We start from the raw sequence: 14007 nt of genomic DNA, 5'->3' as shown, positions 1-14007 counted from the left end.
GATCAATGTTAGATTGTAAAAATCAAGTACTATAAAAATTGTGTACAATATTTATTACACTAAAAATGTACAAATACATCCAAATATATAATTATCATATAATATATTTGTGATCGAAAATAAATATCATATAAATATTGAATACCAATACATAGCCTTAAAATATAAAAGAAAAGAAATTATAACGTGGAAATTAATACTCTCTTAATTCAAAACATAATGAAAAGAAAATCATTCATAGCTAATCAATTATAATTAAAAATATAGTTTTAAATATTTTAAATAGTATTGTACTTATTGTTATTATTTTACTCAACAGACATAATATATCGAAAATGTTTATTAAATATTAGATAACTATCAAAAGAAAAAAAATATATCATTTAAAGTCAGTCAGATAATGTCAAATATCATTATTATGGACTACGAGTCTTAGTCGCTATAATAACGTTATAAGGACCTGAGTAGATAGCATCATTATTATTGCTAAAAGCATGAGCTAAATGATTTAAAAGATTAGCTACAACGAACAAGATATCGACTACAAAAATAGTACTATCTAGGGAATAGAAAAACTGCAGTATGTAAATGTTTTAAATTCAATTCGCGCATGATTTCTAGAATCTTAATAAAAACATTCTGTTTATTCTATACGATGTACCATAATATATTTTCAAATTACTGTTTTAGATTCTGAGCGGATGTATTTTTTTTCGAGTCAGTCTACATCATAAATTATTGAAAAAATACCATAATGATTTTCAACTTAGAAAGTTGTTTCTGATGAAAATTTGAATCTAGTTAATACTTTAGAGACATCAATGATTCCCAGTAATTTTCAAAATAATTTGAGCAAACATAAAAAATTAAGAAAAACTAAAATTTTACATAAAACCAATTCTCGACAGTAATTTTTTTGTTTTAGTGTAACTCGAAAACTAATAACAGTTAATTTTCAACTTTTTTAGTTTTATGTCTATACATAACAATAAAAAAATTGTATTCGGTCAAAAAATTTAAAAAAGAAATATAAGATCTCGTATAAGTTTTTCTCATACATATTATATAAAAAATATTTGAAATACATAGTCAAAATGTATTTTTTTATACATTTAAAATTTGAATTTTGACAATTCTTCAAAATCGAGTAATTTCGCACTGTTTTACGGTGGAAATTTATAAAATGTACAATTTTTCTAAATAAAGCTTGAAAATGTAATACAAAGTTCCTCATAAACATTTCAAATTGAAAACAAAAAGCAAAAAAAGTTCAAATTTTGACAAAATAAGATATATAAACATTGTAAACACTACTTATGAATAACAGTTTTGTGTATAAACATTTTATAAATTAAAATTTGGAAAAAACTATACGAATAACGATTTTTATTATTTTATTTTAATTCCAAAACATTATTTTTGAGGACTTAAAACTTTTGTGTAAATTATTATATTTTACGCGCACAATAACATTTTCGAAAAAATGCAATGTTATTGACCAAATTTAATTCAAGCTATTTTATGTACAGTAAAATTAATTTTTTTTTATAGCAATATTAAAAAATATGACAAGAAATAAATCTAGTGTTATACTATTGGCTTACAGACCGGCTCCGCTCAGAACCGTTTTTCCCATACAATATACAATATGTCATCGAATTCAAATTTAACACATCCATATAACAGTGACCAACACGACATCTACTTTATAGGTACGACAGAACGGTACCCGGCACTTTTTTTCTTTCAAACAATTATTATTAATCAATATCGCGATAATGTTTTGGCTTAAAATTATTACCTTTGCACGTCGCTTTCGAATACCTCGGTAAGCGCCTCGGCCACTTTCAGCACTCGAAACGCCTGTTGCGTGTGCAACGGTTGTTAATATACGACGACAACTTACGACGACGACGATATGATTGGCGTATAGTTCGCGTATGGGACGCGTGCTGTGACTTTCGGTAGCGCCAAATCTAGCGCCCCAGTGTAGAGCGTGCGAAATGCCGGTAACCGACTGCGCGCGAAGCTCCGAATCGTCCTGAGCGACGTCACGGGTGTCCGTCGCTAGCGCCATCCGCCGCGAGCAGCGATCGGCACTCCGCGAACCGATCACTGGCCACGCCGCGAAAGATGATCAAAAATTAATTGCTCGAGAATAAAACTAATTTCACCCGACGCCTTTAAATCCGTTTTATCCGGCAGGAAACCCTTTGGTACAGCAGGACGTCCTACATATATATATATATATATTATCATACATTTTTAAACATTTTTTCAATTTTTTATTTGCCCACATAATGTGTATTTGTTCGTCCGCCACCCGCAGTGTGTGTTATGATAGGTCATTATGCACCCATTACGTCTAGCCATATTGTATTTACGTCGTAATGCGTATACAATATACAGGTGCTCGATTATAATGATGGGTGGTATAGACATTACCGTACTCGAGGCAATGGCTTGTCAGTTTCAAAATATTTTCTACCGCTAAATGTCCTTAGTCAAAATGCCAAGACCGAGTTCAAATGAAATTATTTTATTATTACTTTATTTTTGCAATAATAATAAATGTACGACCAGATACCTATACTGTGTAACATATTCAATTTTTAATTTTAACACATTAAAACATAGCATATAACTATATAAGTATTCATTTTTAAAATAACTAAAATACTTTGTGGTAAGTTTATAAATTATTATTCTATTAAAATGATTTTACTTTGTCAACTTCGTCTCGACATCATAGGCGCAAATAGGAGAGGGGGGTCTTTGGGGGCTAAACTCCCCAAACACTTCAATAGCCCCCCCTCAAACATTTCCTAATTTTTTTTTGAGCTTTATCAGTATTATTATAGTTTATGATGCAAAATTCGTGTTCGTATTTTTAAAATTATGTAATTCGTAAATGAACAAATTTTATTTATCGTGTTATTATTTTTTTTATTATTGTACATTGTAGACTTGTAGCCATAAACCATATAATACCTACCAAGAACTAAGAATAATAAGCATTCTTATTACGGAGTCTATTGTTGCAGCTCATATTGATATACCATTTGGCTATTATACGTCATATTTTATACGCCTATTATACGGGCTATACTGTAATAAACTAATAACTAATAGGTTAAACCCAACCGAATAATACAGCTCTAACAATGTATTAGGTACATTTTTTAAATAAAAATGTGTTCTATAATTATATTATTTTGTTGTTACTTGTTGCTCTAAAGCCATACTTACAGTAATAATTCCTATTGTTTTCTTAAAAGTTATGTGGTGTATTATAAATGTATAATGTATATTAAATATTATAAATATAATTTTAACAACTATTATAACTAGATGAAATAGCACATTTAAAAAAAAATGTTTAGTAAGTTTTATTTTCTGTCAATATTGTAATTAAGTAAGCAGTATACGATATACCTATATGTTGTACTAAAAAATGTTATAGGTGTTAATTACCTGTATAAATGTTTCAATGCTTCATTCAGTAGCTAGGACTTCAGCCTCCCCCCCAAATCTCAAACACCATTTGCGCCTATACTCGACACTGGAAAGTATAAGACGACACCAGCGACTATACAATTTGAAGGTTAACTGTTTTTATCCTGCATTGGTATATTTCCATATTGGACATACTTTACCTATAAGTTATAACTTATATAAGTATAACGCCCATATAAGAGCATAACATACAAATCAAATAATTTGTTATAATAATATAATATTATAATATCTGTTAATATTATCAATCGATAAGTTTAAATCATAAACACTAAAATGTATTGAGAAATGTACATTATAATGAAATACGAGTATTTAATAAATAAATAATATGAATACCTATGTACTACTTATGTAATATTATATAATAAGATAAAATCTAATATAGCATATATTTCGTTGGTTTTTTGTATCAAAATAACATTTATTGAACTTATTTTTGTTGAAATCTTTTTTATTGCATCACAAATGCCATGTAAAAATGTCATTACATTGTAGGCAAACCAGACAGGTTTGTAAACGTCTTTAGCAATACTACCAGTACCCTTAATAACTTAGTTAAAAGTTATCAGAACGTGACCATAAGTGAATCTTTTTTTTCATTTCCGTATTGCTAGATTTGTCACTAGAATAAAAAAAAATACAAAAATCAATATTTAAAAACATATTTTCTTTAAATTAAAAAATATAAAAAATTATCTAACCTTAGTTGGTTTTCAATTTCTTTCTATTCATCGTGAAATACATTTCGATTTTATGATTGAGATGTTGTGTGTTCCAAATATATAGGAGGGCTCCATACAATACAAGTCCGAAAACTCTTGAATCTCATCATTTGACCATTCCGTATTTTCCGCAAAATGTACGTAAAATCTAATTCAGTTAATTTTTTTTAATCTAAATACCGATATTTAGATACTATGATTATATTTATGCCTTTAAATAAAAAAATTGCTATGAACAAGCTCACCGAATGACAAGTCTGTGAAACGTTGATTAAATTACACAGCTCGTTTCCTTTGGCGCGTACAACAACTTAACGATAATATTTTCGGATAGCCGCTAGCCTAGCCGAGCTATAACTTTACTTATAACTTATAAGCCTATAACGTTGCCACGGAATGTCGGCGTGTACATAATGTACCTATAGCCGGCTTTTCTAACGATAGGCGTTTAGACTCGCCGTGGAAACGCGACTTTAGAGGTTCTTATTCAATCATAAAAAATCCAAAAATATTTTTTAGCCTTAAATATGTTATAATATTTATAACTATATTATGGATATACGATCGTGTATGCACATGTAATGGAATAGCAGATTATATATACCTGACAATATTCTACTATATATTACCGACTTTGGCTTTAATGAGGTATATTAAAAGTCTTCAGAGCAGTTTACAATTATCAATATGATCAATATGAAGCAATATATAATAAGCAATACCTACACCAGTTTTTTAAAACTAAAATTTTATAGAGATTTTAAACGTGTTTAAATACTTGTTCAGTCGTTTTGTATTTAAATTGAATTTTTAATTAATATAAATATTTTTTGTAGGTATATAATAATTGATAATATTTAAAATATGTTATGGACACACAATATGAATTTGTTAGACTATCAAGCTTCTACATTTAAGTCTATTCTGTCATGAAAAACACCTCAATAAGATACTTACGACTAAATCAAATGTTTAAGTTTATTTGAACTGTTCTAATGATATAGACCCAATAGTAAACACGCCTAACACTAGATGAGATTTTAGTTTTATAGAAGATATAAATCAATTCATAAGACATAATATATTGTAAAGATTATTGAGATACTCGATGGACATCTTTAGGTTTTAAAATATTTTTAACCTATATTAACTTAATATATCAATATATCCGGTATCGTTATAAAAAAAAGGAAAATAATTATTCACGTTTGCTGATGATATATATCTCTATATTTGATATGAAGATAATTTTAATAAACTGTCAAAATCGACCTACGGTATCTAAGAGTGGATGATGGAAAAAACGTATTATCTCTCGACATAGACAAATCAGTATGTGTGCCAATAATATTCACTAATTCCTTTGAGCATACTATTGATTATAATCAATGGAGAAAGGATGCAGAACTATTTGTAGTAGGTAATTGCTTCATATTTGAAATAGGTGGGTGTATTATCTTAAGACTTCAACACAAATATCATGAGTCATGATAAATATTATAATTAATTATATAATATATTCGTGTGTTGCTTTAGTTGTTTAAGTCCTGTTATATATAATATCTAATTTTACAACAATCATTATATGAAACGCAATAAATATTATACACGTGTAATTATTAATACAGAACAGGAAAATACTTAAAACTACCTAATGTCTGCAGCACTGACTAGTTCAGGTAGTTCCACTGATTACATGGTAAAAACAATATTTAATAATTTTGGAAATCATGTAAAGGCCCCAATAAAAGGTATATGTGACATTTATTCATCAAATATCAATAATATAAATCGATCAGTAAAATACGTAATGAACTTGATGATAATATTTGTATCGATTAAATTATATAATACTAATCATATATTATGTAAATATAAACATAAATAATTTTAACCTAACTGTAAAATTAATATTAATTTAAGAGAATATTAAATGTAAAGTTTAAATTTACCTGTATATTTATGTCATCATTTCAATTGTATAAGAATTTAACTTTAAAACAAATTATATACATCTAGAAACTCCGGATCAGATACGAGCTTAGCTCAATTGGTATGTATATCAGCTTGTATTACTCTTTTTTTTAATTTTTTCTTTTTATTTACAGAAAAAGAATAATCCTCGGCATTGTAGCCATTGGGCGCACTCGTATTTCTATATTTTACTCTAATATATTATTGAATTATAGTACTGCATAATATTTAATATTATTAATTATATGGTATGTATTGAAAAATAGTCACCATCTCCATTAAAATGCACCAATAGGTACTCATCTGAAGTACTCAATGCGATCACTACAACATTGTTATTTCAAAGACCGGATGCCCACGAAAAAGCCGGAAATCCGAAACAGTCAAGGCACTATGAAATAAATATCGCATCAAATGGATTTCGGTATGTTAGTTTGGATGTACACCGATAGACATTTTTATTATTATTGAACCACACATAAAACAAAAAAATAAATCGAATTTTCAAATGCGAAAAAGAGTTTACACGGAACCTTAGAAACTGAGCAGAATGATTAATGCATTTCTGTAACAGTCTTGATGACGTTAAAAAATGATCAATTGTTTTTTTACAACATGCGTGTGTAAAATATAGGTACATATTATATAGAAGCTTTGATGTACCCTAAAGCAGCTAAGTCATCTAAGAATCCAGTTAGAGCATTGGAAAATTACAAAATATTACGAATTCACTGTTGACAATAAATATACATTTGATAAACCCACACACTTTATGAAATCTATTAACCAGCAAATATTATACTTGACGACCACGCATTAATAGTCCCATTTGATTATATAAATACTACGACTTCTTAAGTACTTATTATACAATGATAATATATATGTCAATAGAATTACCAAATATGAAATTGTTAATAATATGATGTTATTTATAAGTTGTAAATGTAATTAAATACATATTTTGCAATAACAGGTTATGGTTATCATCTAGAAAATAATATTCCAATATCATTTTTTTATTTTAACAGTAAAAATCTATATCAATACTGGTATATAATATGATTAATATGTATTAATAAAAAAGTATAATATAAATATCAAAAAATGCATTATTAAAACTTTAAATATTATTTTTTAGAATTGACTCGTCTTTATAATTTTTAAAACAGCATTAAATTTAAACTTATAAATAAAACTTTATAGAACATTTGTATATGTATTATATAATATTTATCATATTTTTGGATAACATTCTATTGTGAGCTTTAACCATTTGTTATAAATACTATTTATAGTTTCTACTTCCTGTCAATTACGTTTTTTTTTTTTTTTTTTTTACTGAAAAAATAAAAATAATTTAACTTTAGTGGTAACTGAATATGCAAATTTATTTATAAAATAACTCTGAAACGTATAATCAATAAACAATGGTAGTAAACAGTACATTCGTATGTCATTAAAGTATTACTAGACTGATATTTAGTGTGTAAAAAACTCTTCACGTTTAAAAATGTAAAAACTTTTATTACAGATTACATATAAATATTAAATAATAAACCTAAATTTAATAATTCCTACAATATGAAAATTAAATTAATAGAGAATCAGTAAGAACCTTTGTATGTATATAGTGAGAGTACATAGTATGTACTCTCTGTACAAATGCATAAAATACATTTATTTTAAATTCTAAGGAAGTAAGAAGGAAATTAATTCATTATTTACAATAATATGTTTATTTGTGTTTATTGATTTAAATAATATATTAATAACATTATTAATGAAAGTAATTAGTAAGTAGTTATTCATCTTTAAATATATTCCTTACATCATAAACTATAAAGAACATTTTTCGTCGGAATTCGAAATATGCTCTTACAGAACAACTGCATTTCAAGTTTTAGTTCAGTAATAAACTAAGTACTAACATATTTTGTAATTTAACAATTTTAACATTTATATACAAGCGGTTTCCCATATTATTATTTTTAGTTTGTTTTTAAATTTATTTTATAAGTAACCATAACATTTTTATAAGATCCTATTAACGATATGCTATGAATACTGAGCATTTATCTTCTTTTTTTTTAATGTTAATTTATTATTTTGTATATTATTATTCATTCGTATGCGTAATAATTTTAATATTTTTATTAAAGTATTAACACTGTATTAAATTAAGATAATAGTTAATTATTAAAACAAAATTCACTAATTGGAAACATAATGATTCTAAAACAATTACATTTCAAACATTTGTAATATTATTTTTCTTTTACTGTGAATAATTGCATTTTTAGTTTATTAAAAGTAATGAAATACAATTCACCTTATTGTTTAGTAGGGTCATTGCCAAAATGTAAGTATTAAAAGCTTTATAATTTTTAACAATTTTATAATACTATTTTAATGTAATTATTAAAATTAATTTGGTCCCTTTATGACCATAAAGAGGTATGAACTGTGAATTTATATCATTATAAAATAAAAAGCACATAATAAATTATCTTTGTGCAGATCAAATTATAGAACCTACAACAGTTTGTTTTTATTTTTTTTAATTGTTTATTTAAAGACAATTTATAATCAATACCAATGTGTACAATAAATAAGAAAACCATTCATCAACTACAGGACCTATTTTACATAATATGTATTGGTATTTTATTTAAATATAGGATTTTAACTGATCTATTTAATGTGTTACTGTAACTTGATTTAGTATGTTTAATGATAAAGGAAAGTTTGGTTCAATATTAATTGATATTTTATAGTAGTATTTTATCGATAATTGTGATTAAATTGAGATAAGTGAGTTTATAAGAGTTTTAAATAACTACATAGGTAGGCATGCATTATTAAAATGTAATAATCATTTATATTTTTAAATAAAAAACCAATAAAATTTAGTTGGTATACAAATAATTAGCTATTTGGACTTCAATAATAATAATAAAAACATTTTTAATACGTGTAAGTACTATTTTGTATTGTTTGGGTGTTAAATATTAAGTTTATTATAAATAGACATAATCAAACATTTGTGATTATTTTTTTTTCTAAAAATATACCATTTAAACATAACAATATTATATAATAAGCATATATGATTAATATATTTATTGAGACATAAAAGTGGGTAAAAACTATTCGTTAACCAAGCTCCTAAGTTCTAAGTTGTAAATTCTTCGATGAATATGATTTTCAAAAGGTTCCTAAACAAAGCTCAATTGTAATCAAATATAATTTTGATAAATAAATAAAAATTAATTAATATATTTATTATAGTTTTGATTTAATTAAAAAATTTAAAATCCCAAGTATTGATATCCCTCGAATTAAATAATCTATACTAATATATAAAATGATAACGTTTGTTTGTATGTTCGGGATAAACTCCGAAACTACTAATTCAATCGTCGTGTAGTTTTTTTTAAATTAAAGAGGACATCATAGAAAATGACATAGGCAAAAATTTAGTCCGATAAAATTAATAAATAATTAGTTATTAATTATTATTAATTAAAATAAACGTATAAATTGTATACCTAAATATATATATATTATTACGGAGGCCCGCGGGTTTCCAGCTACCTGTAATCTGACCTTTTTTCTTTTGTGTATGTTTTATCGGCAAGTAGATATGAATAATTGTTCCGATAAGTAAAATACTTTCCGTACCATGTTATTTCAACAATTTTATTATCATAGGTTTATATATATATATATATATATATATATTGTTATATATTATACTAGCGTGTCTGTTTAGTTTGCAAAGACCACTCGAAGACACGAGTTCGTTGGTATATAATGCCAGTGGCGGCCCAAGGCACGGGCGAACCGAGCGGTCATCCGTGGCGCCGAAAGCGCATTTGTAGGTGCTCAAAAAATTGTAAAAACTTATGTTTTAGTAAAAAAAAATTTTAAATAATAAAGGTGCGTAATAATTACATTTCTTTATAATAATAAATTGTTATATATTTAAGCTATATTTTTAAGGGCGCCATAATATCTTGGACCGGCACTGTATAAATAGTATAATGTTTCGCTTATATACTAAAATGTTAGTATGGAATTAGTTATTTAATTAATCTATAAACTAATATATAAAATGATAGCGTTTGTTTGTATGTTCGGGATAAACTCCGAAACTACTTATTCAATCGTTGTGCAGTTTTTTTAAATTAAAGAGGAAATCACAGAGAGGGTTTTAGCCATAAATGTAGTCCGATAGAGTTAATAAATAATTAGTTATTATTAATTAAAATCTTGGGCGGAGCCAAGTCGGGTATGATAGTGTGTAATAAAATTAAAAAAAAAAAATTAAATATCAATATTAGAGTATAACATTAAAAGTTTGAGCGCTATCATTCCTTTTTATTTTTCTCTTATTCATTAATATAATATTATCTAAGAACTTATACTCACAAATAAAGTAATAATTTTTTTATGTTATCCAGAAATATTTTCAAAGATTATTTTTACAAACAAGAAAGTTTAATAAAAGTTTTTTTTATTTTAAAATAAGTTTATATGAGCTAAATATAGGTAGATATAGGATAAAATAATCGAATTGTATTAAATAATATTAACATTCCGCGGAAATTAAAAATCTATTTTACAAATAAAAACTGTTCACATTTTATGTTGTTTTCACCAAAATAATAACAAAAAAATAGATTTTAATACAATATAAAAATTAATCATCGTATGCAGTTTATAAGAGAGTAACTTCCAATCACTAATGACAAAGATAGAATTAATTATAATAGAAAAGTCTATGGACCGACAATCGATAGTATTTACTTTTTCTTCACGTGACGTTACTCCTTTATTGCTCACGTAACACAATTAATACTTCCCTAACAGCGTGATAGTTTTTATTTTATTTTTTTTTTTTTTGTATAATTGATTACATCACACAATGAAGAGTGACAAATTGTTTAAAGTACTGAGCGGACAATGGTTTAAAATCTTGAACTATAGAATAAGATAAGTAAACAAAAAAAAAAACACATAAAACGTTATTTGAAAATAATTAAGAAAAGTCATATAAGTTCGATATTGATAAATTTAATACGGTGATCAAAAATAACGCGTATATTAATACATGAAAAATATTACAGTATTAAAAAATGTTAATTACTTAAATTTTATGTTTTTATTCATGCATATCAAACTTAAAAAAATAGTATAAATTCTAGTAAATTAATGATAATAGTACGTTTTGGATTATTGTAAAATTTAAAATGACAAAATAGAACTTCCGTGACTCATTAATCATTATGCATTAATATATTTATCAGGCTTCAATTAAATGATGTTAATTATAGAAGAGAAGCAACAGAAAATTACTTCTCTGGAAAAAACAGTATTTTGGCAATAGTAAGTTTTGGATTTCTACCCCTCAATTACTTAATCAATAACTGAATAATGAACTCATTATATGATCTTAACGGTATAATTACAATGGTATAACTTAAACAGTGCCATCGTTGTCACGCCATTTGAAAACCACAAATTTGGCGTAATAATTCGTTATCAAACTTTAGCTAGTTGCTCGTGTCTATGTTGGTAATAGGCATTTATTTTCACCATAACAAAATATTCCTATTTATAAAAAAATCATAGTGGTATACTCTTTTAGAGCCACGTATACATTTATATACCAAAATTGCCTATACAACGCGCCAATCAACAAAAATTATAAATACGGCGAAACCTCAATTTAACAAATTCAATTTGTCTTATTTTTCTAAAACAAATTAAAGAAAACTATGGTATTTTTACCTATATAAATAAGTGCGATTGTTTTTATAATCAGAATGATAAAAAAGTTGTTTAACAGAATATCAGAAAGTTCCTCGAAAACAAAAAATAAAAAAAATTTATAATTTACATACTCAATATAATTTTAATATAAATAAATATTTTTTATTTTTTACTTTTAAAGTGTTCATAAAATGTTTTTTACTTGATCAATAAGCTTGAAATTGAAAATAAAGTTCTTTATAAGTATTTCTTACTCTTAAAGAAGTTTACATTTTGACAAAAGTGAATATTTGAAGTAAGATCAACAGATTTATTTATTTTGTTTTAACTAACAATATTCACAAGAACTTGAAATATTTACGTATATTATTATACTTTACTTTACGCAGTGACATTTTGAAAATATTCTCACTAATTTTAAGCTATTGTCTATTTAAACCCACGCCTAAATTAAGTTATTTGGGGGCTCCAGGTAATATCTTCATAATAATATGAAAAAATTATGTCATAAATGATTTGGCTTTATACACTTAAAAAATAAATATTAAATTTATAATCATTTAATAAAATTATTTTTTATTTTTACAGCATTGATAAATAATAATACGTATTTATTAAAAATATAATATAATAATATATGAAAAAAGTAATAATTTAAAAATGCTGTTTTGTCCATATTGATTAATATACTTACCTATATTTTTGTAGTTAAAATTTGTAGCTATTTATAAAATATGTATATTATACAATAGAAGTCGCTACGGTTATTTTCTATGAATACTTTTCTTGGAAAATAATTCAATGATTATTGTTGATGGCATTAATATACCTACCTGTAGATCGTAAATATTATTGTTAGTCTCGACTAATACGTCCACGGAAACATTCTACAAATAGTTTTTTTTTATTTAAAGAATATTTTTAAAGTTATTTATTAATTTGATTTAATTTTTTTAATTTTGATTAAAAATTTAAAACTAAAATTTATTACTTAACATTTACTTTGTTATTTACTATATTGTTTATCGTTTAATAAAATTTTTGTACAAATAAAACGTGTGTAGAAAAAAATACATGTGTATGTTTTTAAAGCATATTTGTACTTTTTAAGAGCATTAAATTTCGAGCCCCAGCTGATAACCAATAATATAATACAATTAATACCAATATAGCAACAATGCAACATACTATATTTTAAGCAGTTATCAAATTTAATTGATAACCATTATTCATTATAATATATATTAACGAATATATTATTTCTAATCATTTATAACTGAACACGTTTAAAAGAAGAAAAAATATTTTTCAATATTTGATTGAAATATTTTAAGAAGAGCGAAGTTTTCAATTTTGAAATATTTCAAATTCAGAACCTTAAATGTTTATATTGCTACTACAGTTATTTATTTTTATTTTTATATATCGGTTTAAACAGGGCCGTATTACTGTATAGACATTGTGCCTAGGGCCTACAAGATTTTCAATAATAATTTAATTTAATTGTAAAATTGATTGAAAAATTATTTTATTGATAAATAAAATGTATATTTGTTTATTTATGCAACGTTTATTCTCAGATAAATATTAATACAATTTAAATTAATTAGTCACTTATTGATGAGTTCAATTTATAATTTGATGATAAAACTACCGTATATAAAGTAAAAATGTTCATTGTTCATATTATTAATATTATAGACGTAAAACTAAGGTACCTAGCAGATGGATATAAATGAACGAATGTGGGTATGAAAAAAGAAGAAAAGACCTATTTCTTAGTAAATAATTTATTATTACATTTATTATACATTTATAAAATTTTCAACCGCGATTCTTTTAAATGAAACAAATTCAATTTCTACAAATAAAATGGACAATTTTGACATTTTAAATAAAATTGAATCAGCTATTAGGTACTAAAATGAAACTTTGGAACATCATGTGAAAGTGAAATATCGTTTTCAGTATTGAAATGTGTAAAAAATTTGCATATAAGTCAACTCTTAAGCAA

General features: G+C 25.1%; 1 protein-coding gene across 4 annotated transcripts in view; it reads right to left on the bottom strand.

The window, feature by feature from the left end:
- The window catches only part of LOC132930464 (neuropeptide CCHamide-1 receptor-like), a 111101-nt gene extending 109097 nt beyond the window's left edge, over positions 1-2004 (bottom strand). For all 4 annotated transcript variants that reach the window (XM_060996352.1, XM_060996351.1, XM_060996353.1 and 1 more), the window contains exon 1: positions 1802-2004. The gene's annotated coding sequence lies outside the window, so the exon portion shown is untranslated. The remainder of the gene's footprint in view (positions 1-1801) is intronic.
- Positions 2005-14007: the final 12003 nt, after the last annotated feature.

The sequence above is a fragment of the Rhopalosiphum padi genome, chromosome 4 (assembly GCF_020882245.1).
Source record: "Rhopalosiphum padi isolate XX-2018 chromosome 4, ASM2088224v1, whole genome shotgun sequence".
NCBI lineage: Eukaryota > Metazoa > Arthropoda > Insecta > Hemiptera > Aphididae > Rhopalosiphum > Rhopalosiphum padi.
Note: the sequence above shows the minus strand (reverse complement) of the source record. Positions and strands in the feature narration are given on the sequence as shown.